We start from the raw sequence: 20642 nt of genomic DNA, 5'->3' as shown, positions 1-20642 counted from the left end.
AGAATATTCGTGTACTGATTAAATTACGAAATAAAGCTTTAAATAGGATTCGACAGACAAAAAATAATGATCACTGGTCGTATTATAAACAACTTAGAAATTATATTACTTCTGCTATTCGTGCTGAAAAAAAGGCTTTTCTTAACCATGAGCTAAAACATAGTAATGTCAAGGAAAAGTGGAATTTAAAGAGGAAAATAGGAATTTATAAGTCCAAAAACTCTATATTACCTGAGAATATATCAAAAAACATGAATGACGCAAATTCACATTTTTCCAATATTTCTGCCAAGCCACTTAATATCGATACAGGGCTTCTTAATTATTACCGTACCAATAGTCTAACGCATAATTCATTTAAGTTTAATGTTCAGTCACAAAATACCGTCATGAAAATTTTAGGAAAACTTAAGTCAAAAGCAATTGGTCGTGATAATTTAAACTTGGAGCTTATATTGCTCTGTTGTCCATTTATAATACCGCATATTAGTCATTTGATAAATTCATACATAATATCAAATATATTTCCGACCAGTTGGAAACTAGCTAATATACTTCCATTGCCCAAAGTAAAAAACCAAAAGAATTTAGCGACTTACGTTCACTTACGATTCTGCCGAAGGTTTGAAGGTTATAGAGAAATGTCTTAAGCAACAAATTAACTTGTTTTTAAACAGCAATTCTATCCTTCCTTTGAAGCAGTCTGGATTCCGTTCCAATCATAGCTGTACGACCGCCCTATGCGATGTGGCGGATAATATTATTCGAACTTCAAATGAAAACGAATCCGTTGTACTAGTGATGCTAGATTATAGCAAAGCTTTCGATATGCTTAACCACGAGCTTTTATTGTCGATACTTGTCGGTTTTGTAGGATTTTTTAATGTTGCAATGAATGCTCATGGAAAGCTTTATCACACATCGAAAGCAAAGAGTTTGTTTAAATGAGAATTTTTCGGAAGACATGGCTGTAGTTATGGGAGTTCCTCAGGGCAGTGTTCTTGGTCCTCCTCTTTTGTTGATTTATACGTGCTTTTTGTTTAAATGTTTAAAGTATACTAAACATCATAGTTATGCTGATGATACTCAGTTGATGTTGTCTTTTGATTCGTCAAATCCGGGCAATGCTGGTGACTGTTTAAATGAAGACTTGTCAAGTCTATATAATTTATCTGTTAAACATGGCTTACAGTTAAACCCTAAGAAATCTGTTGCGATGTTGTTTACCAAACAAAATTTAAGGCAGCACCTATGGGAAAATTTAAAGATATAAATTAATAACGAGCCTATCGTATTTCAAGATATTTGTAAAAATCTCGGTTTGTACATTGATGTAGGATTAGGATATAATATGTCATCGAGGAGAGAGTTACATTATGTGGTATTTTGCTACAATATTCTTAAGACGAAGTGCCCACAATATCTTTTGGATAGGATGGTATTTAGAGCTGATATTCATCATCAGGCTAATGTTAGAAATAGACCGCGTTTAGATATTCCACGACATCGAAAAGAAATTTTTAAACGATCCTTTTAAATATATTACTGATCTTTCGCTAACGACAAACGGCTCCCGAAAATGCATGAAATCTAAGCTCCAGAATATTATTGAAAACAGCATTTAAAAATATGAATTTTGGATTTGTTATAGGTTTTTATTTTTGTATATTCTCTTTTTCATTTTATTTATGTAAAAATCTTTTAAATGTGTTTCCTCGATTTTTGTGCATTATTTATTTTTCTTTAGGTACTTACTATTATATACATTTTTTGGATAAATTATTATACTTTATAGGCTACAACAGCCCTCAACTGCGTTGAGAAGCTGAAATTATGCTTATTATTATTATTATTATTATTATTATTATTATTATTATCATAATTATAATATAACCTTTTCTAAGAGGAAAAATATCATCTTCAAACCAAAAAAAAATTAATAATATTTTTGTTCCTAAAACCGCATCTAAAAAATGTGGAATGGCAACACCGCAAGTTAAAGCGCGAAATGTCATCTTATCAAACGGCTTTGTGTTTACACTCGACATTTGTGAAGTTCTGTATTTTTTGATTGAAAACTGAAGAAGGTCTCATTTGAGTGTTTTTGTGAATTGTTACCATCTTAAAAACTTGTACCGTTTGTGCCACACCACGGAAAAAAGGCGATTCAAGTTCAAGCTTGTCACAAGTAAATACCGATACTGTCATAACATCATCTCAAGGAAGAACCGTCATCATAAACGTAGAATAGGGGATCATAGAAATAAAATTAAAGAAAAACTTGAATATGAAGTGTGTGTGAAATACAAGAATCTTAAATTTTTAAATTCAAATACTTTCTTGAAAATACTTATTATGTCATAAATAATAAAAAACTCAAGTTTTATCCATGGTTTTATTAACAGGATTTTATGTTTTTTTTTTGGCTTGACGAAAAATGGCATATTAAAATATTAAAGATTTGTAACTTATAACATGAAAACAAAAATCTACAATAATTATAAAATATTTAATTTTCATAAAGATGCTTTTTATTAGATTTACTTCTACCTTTACTCTAATGTGTGATTGATTCCTTGTGTTGGTAGCTGGTAGTCAACAATGCGATCGAGCGGCGTTGCGATTTTGTTGCCTTTTTCTCTAATATAAGTTATCTGCATTCATTTAACTTTAAATATTGACTTCTTTATAGAGTATCTTATCATATTTAAAAAAAAATGCTTCATATTGTAGGGAACAATATGTAAGGGAACAATAGTATTGTGTTGTACCTGTCAAAATATGTAACAGATTTTTATGATATTATGAAGTGTTTTTTTGACTTTTTGACATAAGCATTTGGCATCGTTGCATCGGAGATGTTGCAAGCAAACTAACTGCCCATAGTTCCAGGACAATACTAATTCTGGCCTCTCAATATTCGTTCTGCGGATACAGTATTGTGTACAATTTGTGTCTTACAATTCCAAAAGTACTAACTTATAACAAAAACTTTAGATTTTGTGATAATAACGAGAATGACAGCAGATACTTCAAAGAGAAAGATACCTACCTGACCATTTGAAATTTTCAGGCTCAATATTACTCTTGTTTTTTTTCTCGTTCAGAAATGGAAGAATTCAAGGATTTTTATTGATTGACTCTTTACAACGTCAGTTTTAAATAATGTTTGCTTTCCACTGTTAATGGTTTACTTCCGATCAGCCACTCTGTATAATAGTTATAATACCCATATTATAAGTCTAGTGCTAATATTTTTTAGCAAAAATTAAAACGTCAGTTATGGCTCTTTGTTGACCTAAGTATAACCTAAAACTGTCACTAATAAAGTCAGAATATCAAGGAATATTAAGCTTGGATTTATAACTGTCTACCAAACATCCTTAATAATTTTATCATACCCCAAGATGTAATTGTCCTGTAAGTCTTACGATCCAGTGAAATTTTTAATAGGCTTGTTTTGAAAAATGGCAAACAAGAATTATTTTTGACTCTTATGAATTTCCTTAACTTCCAATTCATTAGAAATTATCATCTTTGGCCTCTCCTTATGTAGTATGTTATATGGATTATGTATTTCATGTGCTCACTGTGAATATTTTATGATCTAAAGATCAGTCTAGTTTATAAAAAAGAGTATCGAGTAGTTGTGCTTTCACTTAATTCCCTTTTAGCCTCTACCTTCAGCAGTTACGCCCTTGGAAACATTAAATGGATAGAGGTATTACATTAGCTTATTGGAAAAGCTCTTTTAAAGCTAACAAGAGCATGGTTACAGAACTAATAAATATGTTATTGAAATATTACATTATGACTTTGAAGAAACTACGCCTTAACACTAGAGAGTGAACACTAGCATAAGACTGACACCCCAATAAATTTGTTTATTTTTGACTTGTATAAACAAATACAAATGACCATGCCAAAGCCAGGATTTGAACTTTACTTACAATTATATGATAGATGCCACTCTTCTTACTAGTCGAGGTTTCTCCTTAATCATTTTGTTAGACGTGGTAGAGTTTGAGGAGGCCAGCGTTTTTCAGATCACACCATTCAAAATCGCTTTATGCGTCAGTTACTAAGAAACCCACGAGTCGAGAAACTTCTCGCAAAAGAATGGTAACAACTATGTCAAGAGCGTTTTGAAATAATATTAAAGCAAGATGATCTTATTTAATGTGTCACAGAACTAATTAAACTATGACCATCCTGATATGACACTCGTCTTATCGACTGACACCCAAGTAAATTAATTTATTTTTGACTTTTATAAGCAAATACAAGTAACCATCCCAAAGCCAGGGTTCGAACCTAAGACATACGATCACACGATAGGTGCCACTCTACTCAATAGCCGAGGATTCTTCTAAATCATATCGATAGACGTGGTAGAGTTTGGAGATGACCGGGAGCGCGTTTTTTCGGATTATAACATTCAAGGTAGACAGTTTTTTTGGTTTAATTAAGCATCATATCCCTCATAACATGGGATTATTTATGAAGGATAAGATGCTGATTTGGATATTCTCTAATCATATTCTCTAAAAAAATGCGTCCAGAATTCATTTTTCTGTATATTCCAAGATCGCAGGTGTCCAGGGTAGCATAAAACTATCTTACTTGCCATAATATTTAAGATATTAATTGATCAGCCTAAAGTCCAGTTTAAATTCTATCGAAGACATTTTGAATACATTTAAGCAGCGCTTTATGGATCGTCAGTTACTAAGAAGCCTGTGAGTCGAAGCTTCTCGCAAAAGAATAGTAACAACTAGGTCAAGAGCTATTTGAAATAATATTTAAAATATGTTAAAGTTCGGTTAGTTACAAAGACTCATATACGATATTAGCTTCTTTCCTACAAACAAGTTAAGTAATAAACAGGAGTAATAAATACGAATACATCAGAAACACGTTAATTAATCATTCATTATATTTGTTTAATGGTCATTACGAAGACAATTCTTAATTATATACTCATCGAAAACAGTTTACTTTTTGGAATGTTATAGGTTTTTAAAAACATCAACAGTTTTTCATTTTGCATGAACATGATGTTAAATTACCTAAAGAACCTTTGAAATTATTTTATTTAAAAACTGTTAAAAGTAATTTGTAACAAATATCTGGATAGAAATAGACATGTATTAGGGGGCGTTCATTTTCTATCAAATTTAACATACCTTTAGAAAGGAGTTACAATACAGGCATTGTATGGATGTTAATTGCCTGAATCACATTACTTGCATTTAATTCGGTAAGAACCTTACGTTGTGTATACTGGTCCTTAATCCTGGCTTTAGCTTGTTTATCTACGAGCAGTCTGGCTTGTTGGAATCCCAAATATTTGTAAGTCTCGCCATTCTCCATAGCCTGAATTATGTCACCGTTTGGGAGCTTAACGTCTCCATCCACAATGACACCCTTCTTGATGTTTAAGGTTTTGCACTTATTAAGACCAAATTCCATATGGATGTCACTGGAGAATTTTTGTCCAGCAGCTGTCGCATTTGTTGTTGCTTTCCTGTGTAAAGCTTTACATCATCCATCTAGAGGAGATGCGAGACAACACAATTGGTGTTTCTGTTGGCTGTGAGTTTAAAACTATATTTGGTGTCATTTAACATGGTAGATAGTGGGTTCATTGCGAGGCAAAACCTCAATGGACTTAGAGAGTCGCTCTGGTAAATTCCCCTACGAATAGATATTTCGTCCGTTGTTGAATACTTACTATTTAAGTTGAGGTGTAGGTTTATCCGCCAGGTTTTCATTATGGCGGAAAGAAAGGTAATTATGGTGGGGTGAATTTTGTAGATCTCTAAAACTTTAATAAGCCAATCAACGAAGACAGTGCATATATTTCTTTGGTTGTTCTGAGCCTGCTTGAGAATTATAAAATCTACAATAAGTTCTTCTTTACACCCGTGGTGCTCTCGCTTACATCCCTTCTGCTCTTCGCCTAAAACGTTGTTAAGTTCGACATTCTTGTAAATGCGGTTAGTATTTTATATAATGTTGGTAGGCATGTAATTGGTCTATATTACGTAGGACCTTCAGTTTGTTCAGTCTTAGGCAGCATATTTGTCATACCCATTGTAAGGAACCTTGGTGTGTCTTCCGGATGGTGGAGAATGTGTGTGAACTGAAGTGCCAGAAAATTATGTATACTGGTAAATTTTTTGTATGAGAAATTCTGGGTATTATCAACTCCTGGTGTTTTCCAATTGTTGGTAAATTTAATTACCTATACCTTACGAATTTTCTTCGGCTGTTAGTTCCTCAAAGAGCATCGGTGGGGTATTTACCTTGTCCATTTCTGACACAGTCCAGGAAGCATTCTTATGTTCTTTTGGGTTTGACCACAATGATGACTAATAGTTCAAAAGGTTCTCTCTACTTGGCATGTCTTGACTGTTGTTGTTAGTCTGAGATCCTAATTTTCTATAGAACACTTTTTGATTGTTGTTAAATAGGGCGTTTGGTTGTTTTCTTTCGGTGCATTAGCAAAAGCGTTCACGTTCCTGAGTTTATTTATAACCACAAAATTGCAGAAAACTCAGTCAACAAATATCTATAAAACTAAACATTTGATCTTTGGACGGTATGTAGTAGTGAAGTGCGACCTAAATCTGGACATAAAAACTAAGTCAAGTGTCTGTTAATAAAGTGATCATCTCGTCTGTTTTAGTTTATACAATAGAACTGAAGAATGCAATAATAACATTTACCAGTATGCTGTGAAAAAATTCCATTGGGTGATTCTCTGAAAGAAGTTTATTTTTTATTTTACTAAAATAGTTTGGTTTTCTTGGGTCATTCTCAGAGAATTTTAAAACTACCGTGCGGATGGTCTAAAGGATGAGTTGCAGTGAGGAAGATGTCGATGAACTGGAAAACTGAGTGGTTTGGAGGAAGGAGATACAGGACCAATCTTATATTTGTGACCTTTGCCTAGGAAGAGTGATAAAATGAATGTCGTTACAAAAGCGTATACTACTATTTGTATACGAAAAAGGTAGAAGTTATTTGGCAAGAAAACCCGAATTAATTAATGTAATCGATGCATTAAAAAAATGAAGTTTTAGACTTAAAGGAGATATCTCAACTCAAAAGCTTGCCAGGGAGTCCACAACAATATAGGCAGGCAACTTACTCTGAAATTCTAAAGTGCTATTCTAAAGTTGCTAAACTACTAAGCCAACCAATAACATTCAGGCTCATGCGTTAATAATAAAAGCCCCATAAGGAGCAAGTTCTAACAGTGCAATTGGAGAAATAAAAAGAAAAGTGGATCGTAGCAGGATAAAATCTGTAGTAGGGACTCTAAGAAAAACCAAGGAGGGCAATATCATTATTAAATGTCCAACCAAATGAGAAAGTAATGATTTTAAAAACACAGCCACAAAAGATCTGGAACCAACTTACATAGTAACCTTTACTTACCAACAAAAACAGCACCAAAAATCAAGATCATTGGGTATACAGGAAATCAATCTTCTAATGACAGAAAAACCTGTATTACGAAAAAGGAACTCGTGGATTAATAATGATGACACTTTTTGAGTTACCTTTGTGAAACAAATAAAATACAAAAATTACGCAAATATTCTTTTAGGATGTTCACCATGTGCCAGGGATATTACCACTCTCGAACTACGTCAAATAATGAACTATGGACAGAATGTTTTGGAAACCACGAGACAAATACATATAGAAATAATGAAAATACATATAGTAATAAATAAAAAATCTATTATCTGCATAACAGCCAACCCGAAATTTAATACCCAGTATGACACGAATGCATCTGACAAGGACCAAATCCCCCAAATATCACAACAAACTTCTACGAAGTCGTACAGATTATGAGGATTAAAAAGGATAATAAAATTTATGAAGTGTTTAAAGAAATCAATGATGTAGATGGGGAAACTGGACAACTGATTGATAGGGCTCTTTTATTTAAAAATTTTAATCTTAGACAACTTAGTTTACTCCATGTAAATATCCGCGCAGTACAAGCAAAAATGTGGGCAACTTTGTGCTAATGATGCAGGCTTATACTTTGCACTTTGTTCATCTTAGTGAAGCATTTCAGATACCGGCTGTAGATCAATATAATCAAATCAAAAACGATAGGGTAATATTATTAGTTAGGTCAAATTTAAACGATAATTTCCCAGCACACATGCTTTTAAATTAAAAAACGACCATTGCAAGACTAGCCTGTGTAAAAAGTAATAAATATTTCTAAAATTGATTTCCTCTCTGATTTACAACTTTATCTAAGTAGATTTAAAAATTCGGCTGATATTGAAATATTAATTGGTAACACCAACATAAATATTTTAGATGTAAATAATAATGAATATGCCAGTCAGTCTTAACATAGTATAAGATGAAGTTGTAACTGATACAAAAGCACCTGACAAGACGTTAACTAAACTAAACATAGAAAATACAACACTTACAGATTTGCCAAAAACCAATTTGCATTTCTTTAAGGAAGTAGTACCGTTCATGTTCCATATAATTTTACATTTGAAGTGATAAAAAAACCTAAATAAACCCAGGCACCCAGTGTCTTTCGAGTGCTTTCATAGATCTCGCTAAAGCGTTCGAGATGGTGCCACATAATCTATTATTAAAAGTACTTTCCCAATATTGTATAATAAGAATCCGACTAACACTTTGTTATTTCATGTGCTATGTGACAAGATCAATCAGTGTTTTCCTAAAAAGAGGCTTAAAATGAGAAATAGAAAACCATGGGTCACAGCAGGCCTCAGAGCTTCAGCTAAAAACCTCCGTTTTTTGGCTAAGCTATGCAAGTTTACAACTAATGCAAACATTATTCTTTATCATCAGAAATATCGTAGTCTATATAGAAAGACGATAAAAGCAGCTAAGGTTAAATATTATAGTGACCGCTTGAATGTGTCCTTAAATAGGCAGAGAGAATGTTGGTCAATTATAAATGACTTCAGGCATTCTCACAAAAAAGTTTCAGAACCAGAAGTAAGACCAAATAGTTTAAATGATTATTACTGTAATATTCCTCATTTATTGCTCAAGGAGGTGAATACTAATATTGATCCTTTGCATTATATTCAACAAGTGTCAGTTCAAAATTCTTTTTTCTTTTATCCTGTTAGCCTTACTGATGTTAGAGATGCAATTAAAAGCTTAAAAAACCATAAATCAGCTGGAGCTGATGGAATATCATCAAAATTACTACTCCTTTTGCCTGACTCAGCATTGAATGCCTTAGCTTCTGCCATAAACAATTCCTTTCATAATGGCATCTTTCCAGCATGTTTGAAGGAGGCAGTGGTTATCCCTCTTTATAAGGGTGGAGATGTGAGTGAACCTTGTAATTTCCGTCCAATTTCTAGATTATCTACCCTCTCCAAGATAGTTGAAAAACTTGCAAAAATCAGAATTTTATCTTTTTTGCAACATAATTGCATTTTATCTGCAAATCAGTTTGGATTTCAAACGGGAAAAGGGACTCATGACGCTGTTTTCGGCTTTTTGGAGAGTGTCTATGTGTCCTTAAATTCTGGAGAGTCCGCGGCGGCAGTGTTTTGCGATTTATCCAAGGCATTTGATTGTGTAGATCATGGAATACTGCTGTCTAAGCTTAATAATTATGGCTTTAGAGGTGTGGCATTGCAATGGCTGGAATCCTATCTGTCTAATCGTACCCAAAGAGTTACAGTATCTGGATGTTTATCCGATTCCAGATCCCTTAAAACTGGAGTACCTCAGGGTTCAGTGTTAGGACCACTATTATTTTTGCTCTATGTAAATGATTTGGGTTCATTAAAACTGCAGGGCAAAGTGGTTCAGTTTGCTGATGATATCACCATTTTATGGAATCATAGAGATTCTGATAATGTTAGAGCCCAGGTTTTTAAGGATCTTAAGATTTTATCGGAGTGGTGTGCTGCAAACAGGCTTGTATTTAATGTGGGCAAAACCTTTATTATGGGATTTAAGTGTGACGTTCAGGGCCTTATACTTAGTGAAAACTCTCACTTGCAAAACAAAGAAAGCTGTAAGTTCCTTGGTATTTATAATTGATGGTCGCCTTCGCTTCGAAGATCATATCTTAAATCTTGCATCAAAATTATCCTCTGGATGCTTTGCAGTAAGAATGGCGGGGCATGAGCTGGGAGGGGTAGTTGCACGTTCAGTGTACTTTTCTCTTATTGAGTCCCACCTTCGTTATGGCTTGCCTTTTTGGGGTTTAAGCAACAAGGGATTATTAAACATAATTTTTGTGATTCAAAAAAAAGGCAGTTAGATACCTATGTTCCGCTGGGTTAAGAGATTCTTGTAAACCTCTCTTTATATCTCAAAAAATCCTAACTCTTTTTTCTCTTTTTATCTTAGAAACAGCTACTCTTATTCATAAATGTCCTAAACCTATCTCTAACACTGGTCATATGACTCGCCAGGTTAACGATTTTCCCTTACCAATCCCTACATCCTCCCTTACCAAGAACTCACTTATATACCTTAGCAAAAAAATTTACAACCATGTTCCTCTGTATCAGACAAATTTTAGAATTAAAATCACTTTTATTATCCAGGGCATATTATAGCCTTGACGATTTTTTTAATGATACCTTTTAACCTGTGCTCTGACATCATTTTAGTATTTTAGTTTTGTTACCTGTTAAATAATTTAATTTACTTCTTCTAAATTCTGTTTTATTGACAGCTTTACTTATTTTTTAATGAAATTTATCAAAAAGATGCTTTTTTTTTCTCAATCTGTTTTGTTATGATTAATTTTGGTAATGTGTGTAAATTTTATGGTAAAGTGTTTTAGATGTTATGTTTGTTTGAAATTTGAAATTTAAAGTGAATTTGGAATTTTTTGATTTTTAGAATGCTTGTACACAAGATTTTGTTGTCTTACGTAATATAGCACATTTTCTTTCTTTCTTCTTTCTTTCATTATTAGAAAATTACTTAAGGGGTAGAATGCAAATGGTAAGAATTAATAATACTTCAATTCATTCATGTGAGAAGAGAGTTATTGAAATTGGCATTCCTCAAGGAACTGTGCTCCGGCCATTCTTATTTCTTATACACCTGAATGCTCTTCTTGAAGAAAATATCAATGGTAAAATAATTTCCTACGCTAACGACACGGCGCTTATATTTTCTGATGAAAATAGGAATGTGGCAAGAGGGTATGCTATGGCAGCTCTAAAAACAGTTAAACATTGGTTAAATACATTCAAACTGTCCCTAAACTTAAACAAAACAACTTACATAGCATTTTCTTTGACTAGTGCTAATAAACCTAACTTTACTAATAAAGTTAAGGTGGGGGACTGCAATAGCGCAGAAGTAGTACATACTAAATATTTAGGACTTGGTGAAATTATGGATAGAAAAAGTTGTGTGATGATTCACACAGCTTTTGTTAAGTCTCTTATTTAATCTGGTATTGTTGCGTGGGGTGGATTGTATGAAAAAATACTTTATAAATTACCTACTTCTCAAAAACTAGCTCTAACTACAATGCTATTCTCTGAGGACATTGTCAATATAAGATGTTTGTAAAGGACGTTTCAATAAGAACGCAAGATTTGAAATGGGCGTCATTTTTCACAGTCATAACGTCAAATGATTATGACTTGACAGATTACACGAAACACAGATGACAGATAAAACGAAAATTGACAGATTGGAGTAAATATGGAGCTTTACACGGAAGAATAATGCGTCCTGATTGTCAAAAATTATTATTAAAATAGTAAAATTTTCGTTACCACTATTCCTAAAGTGCCTCCAATTTTCGTTCGAAGTAATGTTCCTAATTCATCTAGTGTAGAAAGAATAATGATAAAATTCAAAAGTACTGATTGTCAAACTATATATAAAAAACTCTCCAATTTGGGGCTTAGAAAATGCACGAATGGTGCATCAGGAGGAATAATTGGAAAACGGAGAAGGTAATGCAGTAACGGTAAATGGTGAACGTTATCGTGCTATGTTATTTCCCGATTTGGTGACCAAGATTGGCCTCTACGCTTTTGCGACTTAACGCCTTTAGACATCTGAAGTCACAGGTTTATGCCAATAAGCCTGCAACCATCGAAGCATTGAAAGTCGAAATTAGACGCTGTATTAATGAAATACCACCACATGTGTACAATTAAGTTATTGAAAATTTCGTCATAAGGGTACCCATATGCCAGTAAACCCGTGGCGGCCATTTACAAAATATTTTGTTTTATACATAACTTGCAAATTTAATTTATCTAAATAAATGAATATTTCAATACTTTGCTACAGAAAACCATGTTTTAATAAGTACTGAAATCTTGTGCTCTTATTGAAACACCCTTTATATTAATACAATCTGCACATTTATTCACAAACAAATATCAAAGAAAGTTTTAATTGATCATCAGTATGAAACTCAAAATAAACACAATAACCACATAAAAATTCCATTGAACTTAAAAAATACAAATAAAAAATTCTTTGACTATTTAGCATCAAAACCGTCTTATGATTATAATAAAACTTTTAGTCCAATGTGTCGAAAATATGGGTTCCTAAATTATGATCAATTTGCTGTATTTTTTAAATAGCTTATTCTGCTATTTCTGGAGATTTAAAACTGTGGCTATTTCGTTAAAACGTATATAGTATTTATGTTGATTTTTTCTTTTTACTTTTTCTTCTTACCTTTTTGTTATAGTTTAGTTTTTGAGGTATAGGTATAATAATTTTATTTTAGCAGTAGAGATATTGTGTGAATATGAAAGAAACAATAATTGATTATTATTTTGCCGCATAGAGGTGTTCTCACCTAGACGGCATATGGAACTTAGCAACTTATAATATACTATACTAAAAATATTATACTGTAAAAGGTTATTGTAATTATTTTCTGATAATATAATAATATAAATTGTTAATCTGCGCAAAATGAAATGTTAGAAACAAAATATCTTTTCAGTCAGATATTTTGATTTAATATTTTTGTATCTATAATTAACTATTCTAAAACATTCGATATTGTCTACTGTTAGCGACTCAATATAATTTAAATCTCCCGCAAAATCGTTGCATCAACTCGAGGCAGAGCAAGGCAATTCAATTCGACGAGACGACAAGACAACGAATACAATTCAATTCAGTTCGGAGTTTAATACGAGCGAATATTTCATGCGCCATAGTGTCTAGTTTAGGTGCGGCGACGCGAGATTTAATTTACCTTTACTGTGCAACAATTGGAGACTGGAAATATTACTCTGTTAAATGGATATCAGAAAATTCTTTGAAAGAAGTGAGTCAAAACAAAACAAAACCTAATATGATTATTTGATTTCTTTGTTCAAACCCCAAAGTTAACGAATTTTGAATATCGCAATTTTATTTTTACTGATAGGAAGTCCGAAGTATATGTATTTTCATCTTTATTTTCCGTATTTTCATCCTATGCCTAAACTCTGATGATGCCCTTAGTATGAGGGAAAAACGTGTAACCTACTGTTAGAATAATAAATACTTTTGAGACCGAGACTTTGTGTAGTTCCCTTTAGACTACTCATGTAGTTCCCTTTAGACTACTCATAACATTGGACAAGCGTCACATTCTCCAGCAGAACCTGTAAATATATCTGTTGCCGACTATTCTTCTCCATCGACGTCCCAACAAACTTATGACATCAACGTCGATCCTGAAATTATAGTGGACGATTACTATCATGAAAATGATCTGGGTCGTTATTTTGGGTTGGCTACCCAGCTATCGACGGAAAAGAAGAGGGAGTTGTTACAAAATCCTTAGATTCCGACCAGAAATTACGATTTTGAAAGTAATGCAACCCATTTGAAAAGAAAATTTCATCATGCTTAGTTGAATCAATATGCACCATGGCTAGTATAATCCAAGAGACAAAAGGTGCTTTTTATAAGCATTCTGTTTTGTTCCCTCTGCCCATCAGCACTGTGAGAGGAATTTCATCAAATCATTTATGGTCAGGCTATATATAAAGTTCAAAAATATGAATTAAGACTGCCAAAAGCACGCAACGACCAAGATTCACCTAACAGCGACAAATGCTGCAAAAAAATTCTTGAAAATGTTCCTGTAGGCATCCAACCGCAAAGACGAAATGAAAAACGCAATCGATGAAAACAGACAAATATTGTCATCAATTATTTCTTGTATAGTATTTTGCGGTACAAATGATATGCCTCTTAGGGAAAAACAAACAGATGAGCCTGTTTTATTAGATCTATTGAAGTTGAGAATCAATTCAGGGGATGACAAATTAAAGAGTCACCTGGAAAAGTGCCATCGCAATGCAGTTTACACATCGCCAAAAATGCAAAACGAATTGATAAATTTATGTGGCGAAGTTATTACGGATAATATAATAAGATAATATAATAAGTGAGCTTCAGAAGACCATGGATTACGCAGTCTTAGCTGATGAAACAGCAGACGTAGCTGGAAAAGAACAGCTGTCAATAGGAGTGCGATTCTACGACGAAAGCAAAAGGAAAATCAGAGAAGAATTTGTAGGGTTCGTTGAACTAAAAGCACAAAATGCTTCAGCAATTGCCGAAGCAACTGACAACTTCATGATTAGTTCTAACCTCCTAACCGAAGATTACATAGGGTTTGTATTCGATGGCTGTTCTACAATGGCAGGGAAAGAGGGTGGCGTACAAGCTATTTTGAGAAAAAAATATCCTCGCGCTTTATATTTTCATTGTTCAATTTTCAAATCAATCAGAAAGTTTTCTCAAAATTTCCCAGAGCTTGTGTAATCTCTAAAAACATTTTCCGTAGAGGGAAAATTATGCCACTAAAAAATCTGCATATCAGTTGCATTCAGCCGTTAGAAAACCAGTGTTTATTATTGCTCTACAAACAATAGCCAAGTATTCAGCAGTTTTAGAACCTGTAGTTAGCGCACTGCAAGCTAAATCGATCGACATGATCTCGGTGGGGGAACACATCAAAAATATCAAGGACATTCTCAGAAATGACCGCGAGTTTCCTGATAGAATAAGTAATGAAATGCTTCAAATAGCGCGAGCTGTTGCAATGGATTTGAACATAGAAATTTTGGCTCCACGTCTTGCTCACAAGCAAACACATAGAAGTAATCCGCCATCAGACAATGATAACGAATATTTAAGCGGCGTTCCTTGATAATATCATACATTGATTCACTCATTTCATCATTGAATATTCGATTCTCCCAAAAAAAAACTCCGGCGTTTGCTTTAAGTAAGCTTCATCCTATTGTATATGACCAAGACCAAAACCAGCATTACAGACTTACACAAGAACGCAGAATCATTCCAAGCATTTTATAACCTGGATATCACCGGAGAACTGAACCTTTGGCATGATTTATGGGTGAAGAAGGCTTTATCAGATGATCTATTAAGGGATATAGAAGAAGTTGATCTGTTCAACGAAGCCAACATTTTTTACCCTGCTGTCAAAACAGATATTGATTATTTTAAGCACTATCCCATGCACCACGGCGACCGTAGAACGGTTTTTCAGTACGCTGCGAAGAGTTAAAACGTGGCTTAGAAGCACCATGGGTGAAGACAGGTTTACAGGTTTATTTAAAACAAATTTTCGGCAAATCCGAGAAGATTACTGTTAAGTTAATATACACATATATTATGATTATTATATGTATAATATTTTGTTTTGTGTCAATCAAACTAATTATTAAAAGTCAATTTTCACGATTTTTTTGTTTTAATATACCCGACCGACCATCTTCTCGAAACAGGTATGAGCTGCCCCCCTCTAGCTGAAATCCTGGGTAGAAGAAGAATCCAAGAGCGTAGAATTCTACGCTCTTGGTTAAACTAGCATAAATTTAATACGGACCCGAACATTTTTTCCATTAGACATGTCATACATTCGGTGCTTGGTAATTGGTAAATGGTTTAAAATTTTATTAATTTTATTAATTAACAAAACTACAAACGAATTTAATTTATTTTGTTTGTAGTTTTGTTAGAAGACCTCGAATGAAATGATTCTTTAACAGCAAAGTTCTTGGTTGTTTTACGCACCCTATGACCATTCTCTATTTATTCGTGAAACGCCCTGTATAATATAAAACTACCCAAGAAATAACTAATTTGTATCTTTTCATGTAAACTTAATTAGGCTTCAAACCTATTTTATAAAAAAGATCATTAGAACTGATCAATTAATCAACATAATGTTTTTAGAACCTGTTTAGCGCAACTTAGCGACTTATTTTTTTTAAATTTTACTCTGTACTTTTAGTTTCATTTGACATCTTTAGTATCTTTAAAACCAAAAATAATACAAATAACATTAAAATATCTCTTAAAAAATTACATACAATGAGGACGCGCAAGTTGAAACAAATTCATTTAAAATTCAGGGGTGTGTTAAAAAAAACGCTCGATTTTTTTGATGATAAATTCATGTATACAGGGTGGACCAAAAATGAGCAACGATTACTAACTTATATAGAAACACTCATTTTTTATTTTATTTTTTTATTCTGTATAAAATTTTAAGTATATTTTGTATACCATGTCCTATACCCAACCTCAATATTTATTAAGAAATTTGCGATTAAATTTTGTATAAATAATCATGAAGTTTTGGAACAGTTTATCAAAAAAATTAAAATAAATGTTCAAATTGTTGACCATTAACTTTCTGACAGTAACCTGATAGTAAGTCGATATTCAAATTCTTATAATACTTTACTTATAGTTTGAGGCGGGAGTTGTTGTATTTTGGCTCTAATTCTATTTTTTAATTCTTCTAAACTTTTAGGTTTATCAACATAAACTTTATATTTTAGATAAGCCTATAGATAAAAATCCAATGGGGTTAAATCTGGTGATCTTGCTGGCCATTCAATAAAACCTCCCCTTCCAATCCATCTATTTGGGAAAATGTTGGTAAAGTAATCTCGTACTGTTGGCGAATAGTGTGGGGAGCGCCATCCTGTTGGAACCATATCGAATTTGCCGGTATAAATGGGTTTTCACCATTTCGATAAAGTGCAACCACAGATTTAACTAGCTAACGCAAGTTAGCTAGTTAAATCTGTGGTGCAACTAAACTAGGTACTATCTGATTTTGAAGCAACTCTAAATATTTTTCAGAGGTAAGTGCGCCCTTAATAAAATAGGGACCCAAAATTAACGTGCACACAATTCCTGCCCATATGTTTAACTTCTTGGGAAATTGTGTATGACCTTCCATACTCCAGTGTGGATTTTCTGGTGCCCAATAACGAAAATTTTGCCTATTTACAGAACCATTAAAAAAAAACTTGCCTTGGCGGAAAAAAACAATATTAGTTAAAAATTGTGGGTTTGCATTACATTTATTCATCATTATTTCACAAAACTCTATTCTGCGAATGTGATCATTTTCAATAAGCACCTGAATTAAATGAATGGATGCCCTTTATTCCTATACAAATATTTTAGAACACAAGATTTACTAACCGACTGATCTGCAGCCACTAGTCGAGTTGATTTATGTGGATTTTCTTGTAACTCGAGCAAAATATTGTCTGTTTTCTGGAAGCGTGGGACGATCCAGGTCATATTTGTCTCTAACATGACCAAAATCTCTAAACTTTTTTGAATTTTGCTTACTACCGAACGTGTAATAGGCCTCTCCGGGTACTTATTGTTAAATAGATCGCAAACTTCGGACTATGTTCGAGTCTTGTCGCCATATCCTACCATCATCAAAATTTCAATTATTTGTTTTTCAGTAAAACGCGCCATAATTTTAAACTTGCACTTAACATTTACGTAAAATAATACATACTGCTTCCATGCGATTAAATGGTGACAAGGTGTCAACAATCAAATATACCTGTTAAAAAACTATGAAAAAACATGTTTCAATATGCTCAAATGACCCAAACAGTTGCAAATTTATTAATAATGTTAGTATTAGGTATAAGACATGGTATACAAAATATACTTAAAATTCTATGAATTCATCACCAAAAAAATCGCGAGGAAAATTAAAAATCGAAGCGTCCGAGCGTTGATTTTCGAACACACCGCTGAATTTTAAATGAATTTGTTCTAAATTGCGCGTTCTCACTGAATACATTTTCCTTTATAACCTTGTTTATCTTAAACATTGTTATTGATATAAGTGTGTCTTTTTTTAACACATTATTATGTTATAAAAAGTCCTTCGAAAAGTAATTAAATCTACCACTCTTAATTAGCCTTAAATAGAAGTTTAATTATACTCTGTCAGAAGTCATGATGCAAGAGCATCTTACAAATAACAGTAAAATATTTTAATACTTTTCATGAGAGAAAAAATACGCTTACGGCAGTAACAATGTGTAAGAGGAAGAAATCCGAAATGCTTGTTTTGTTTCGTCGAAATGCTAGTTTTATTGATACACAACAAAAATGCCATATAAATTTCAGGCTCGTATTTAAAAAAAAAAACCAAATTGGTAGCAATGGCCAGAACGTAAAGATACTATGTGATAAATAAAAAAAATACTCTCAAATTTCTTAAAAACTGTAAAATATTCAAACACACTAATTTTTCTTAAAATAATAAATTTACTAATTTATATTATTAATTATGGCAAAATTGAAATTCTTTTACTTCTTTAAGAACCCTGAAGATAAACCAAACAAAGTTCGAAATGTTAGCATAAAGGTAAATAGATTTATTCAGACTTTAACTAACATAACTTAAACCACCTATAGTTATGAAAACATCTTTTTTGAAAAAAGTGGGTTTGGGCAATAATCCAACACAAACCTCATTATTACCTCACTGTTAAGCTTTTAGTATTATACAAAAACACCTGATTTTACCAGTGAAGATACAGTTTAATGATAATGTATTTCTAATATAATAATTGAAGTTTTAATATTCTATAAAACATAGACAATATAAAAATAAATATTCTAAAAATATATATTTTTTTTAATAAATAATTAAAAAAAAATTAATTTTATCAGATATATAATTACTTATTAGTTAATTTAATTATTTATTAAAAGCGCGGGAAGTAAATTTTTCGAAAAACTCTCATTTATATTACTTCTCTTTTTTTACTTGAACAGATGTTTATAAATATATAATATATTTAAATTGTTTTTACAGTTTTTTTTTAATACAAGTAAACATTTTACCAAAAATTAGAAGAAAATTTCTTAAACTTACCAACAATATTAAAAAACTAACAGTTCACCACTACGCACTTTTACGATTTAACTGTAGCAAAAAAGTCTTTTTTAATAATTAAATTTAAAACAACAAAAAAAATAAAATTTTGCTTTACTACAACTTAACTTTATTTATTTCCCAAATTCACTCAGAGATATAAGCGGGCGCGCGCGCCAAGTTCAACTATTCATTGTCACAGAAAGCTCGAAGGTTTGACTCGGTTTTCCTATTGAGTAGAGCTTTACATTCATCAATATGAGAGAGTTTTGCCATCACATGTAAAGCTTTACGCATTCACGTTTAATATTAAATTAACTTGTTTAGGAGTTAGTCGTAAGTATTTTTTCAGAAAAATCGATGAAAGTGATTTCGCTTAGCAAAAACAAAATTAAAAAAAAAATCACCTCAGACACTTTACTAATTTTGGTAGAATTGAAAAGTTTTGGTGAATTAGTTTTTTTTAACTAAAAATAATGCTTGAATGTGTATCTTTAGTTCAAAATTTGTGAGACCGTGGAAAATTTACCTCATTGGTACCTTCACAGCCTTGTATTGAATCTCAATGCTAACTGCCAATTTCTTTTGATAACGCTAATTTTTCGAAAATTCTAATATTAATCTTTATTATTAGTGTGAAGTAACTGCATTGCGATATAAATCAAAGTCAAAGTCAAAAATGCTTTATTGTTCAACGTAAAAATGTCATAAACATGCTACTTATAAACTTCAATTAACTGCTAGTATTCGAAATATGTAAATATACAGGGTGTTTCCTAACTACGGTACGAAACTATACGGGGTGAATCGTTAGGTCGTTTTATGAAAAAATTTCCTATGAACGTATGTCGGGAGTTGCTTTGTTTCTGAGATACAGGGCAATGAAGGGTCAAAAAAATAACGGTATTTTAAAAATACTATAACTATCCTTAAACCGATTTGGTTGAAATTTGGTGCAGTTATTTGAAGTTATGTTATAAGACGCTTATTTAGCTGTAACTAGATTGAAATTATTGGGTCCAGTGGCGTGTTAGTGGGCACCACATGCTTATTGTTGAGAAAAAAACAAGGCCAATAATTAATTGTTTTGCAGCTTTTTATTTATTTTTGTATTTAAGCAACTAAAAATACAACTTTTTCGTATCTTATCTTATTATCTTCATATCTGGCTTTGTTTTCGAGAAAAAAATTTTAAGTATCTTTAACTCATTCTAAAAATTATCCATGGACGACAACATGAAATAAAAACCAATTAATTCGATAAACAATTTCGACCTTAAAGTACATGAGCAAAATGTCCACCCTCCAATGCACGACTTTTTGGTCTCTTGTGTCTTGTTTACTATGATAATAAACATTCAACTTCTACGATTTTTATTATCAGATTTTTGAAATACAACAAAATAAC

At 32.4% G+C, this 20642-nt stretch overlaps 1 protein-coding gene across 2 annotated transcripts in view; it reads right to left on the bottom strand.

The window, feature by feature from the left end:
• LOC126748327 (uncharacterized) overlaps positions 1 to 20642 on the bottom strand; it is a 410960-nt gene that overhangs the window by 101329 nt on the left and 288989 nt on the right. The window contains exon 1 of one of the 2 annotated variants that reach the window (XM_050457477.1): positions 19235 to 19430. The exons of the other annotated variant lie outside the window; for it this stretch is intronic. The gene's annotated coding sequence lies outside the window, so the exon portion shown is untranslated. Of the gene's footprint in view, positions 1 to 19234; positions 19431 to 20642 lie in introns of those variants that run through there. 2 annotated transcript variants of the gene reach the window in all.

The sequence above is a fragment of the Anthonomus grandis genome, chromosome 22 (assembly GCF_022605725.1).
Source record: "Anthonomus grandis grandis chromosome 22, icAntGran1.3, whole genome shotgun sequence".
NCBI lineage: Eukaryota > Metazoa > Arthropoda > Insecta > Coleoptera > Curculionidae > Anthonomus > Anthonomus grandis.
This window is presented reverse-complemented; position numbering and strand designations above follow the sequence as displayed.